This window comes from Sinocyclocheilus rhinocerous, unplaced genomic scaffold (genome assembly GCF_001515625.1).
Source record: "Sinocyclocheilus rhinocerous isolate Xijiao unplaced genomic scaffold, SAMN03320098_v1.1 scaffold2893, whole genome shotgun sequence".
NCBI classification, from domain to species: domain Eukaryota; kingdom Metazoa; phylum Chordata; class Actinopteri; order Cypriniformes; family Cyprinidae; genus Sinocyclocheilus; species Sinocyclocheilus rhinocerous.
The window spans coordinates 1-647 of record NW_015659944.1 but is presented as its reverse complement, the minus strand read 5'-3'; the positions used below and the strand labels follow the sequence as shown (position 1 = coordinate 647).

Below are 647 nucleotides of genomic sequence, written 5' to 3'. Positions count from 1 at the left end.
CTGAGCGATGGTCACTCGGCCCAGGAGTTTGTTCAGCTCCTCGTCATTGCGCACCGCCAGCTGCAGGTGACGGGGAACGATACGGGTCTTCTTGTTGTCCCTCGCGGCGTTTCCAGCCCGATCTCAGCGGTGAGATACTCGAGCACAGCCGCCAGATAGACGAGAGCTCCGGCACCGACACGCTCTGCGTAGTTACCTTTGTGGAGAAGTCTGTGTACACGACCGACGGGAAACTGCAGCTCTGTTCTGGAGAACCGAGTTTTGACCTTCGCTCTCGTCTTGCTACTGGTTTTCTCTCTGCCACTCATTGTCGATTAATAAATTGCATATTCTTTTAAAAGCTGAAATAATGAATTTCTGAGCCTCGGTAAGCTGCTTTTAAACGAGCGTGCCAGTCGCCCATTGGTTTAGAGCCCGTAAGATTTTAAACCAATCACTGAACTTCCCTCCAACACCCACCGCCGAAGCCACGCCTCCACAGCTGGCGCGCGGATTGTGCAGCATTTTAGACTAAACAACACATGACAGAAAACAAATTGTGATGGTGCGCTTTAGGCTTTGCCGCCTTGGGTTTGGCAGTCTTGGCCTTTTTGGTGCTCTTTGCTGCTTTCTTGGGCGCCGCTGGCTTCTTTGCCTTCTTGGGGCTC

General features: G+C 52.6%; 1 pseudogene; it reads right to left on the bottom strand.

The window, feature by feature from the left end:
- Positions 1 to 6: 6 nt before the first annotated feature.
- Positions 7 to 330, bottom strand: LOC107724643 (histone H2A-like; annotated as a pseudogene).
- Between the last annotated feature and the right edge of the window lie 317 nt (positions 331 to 647).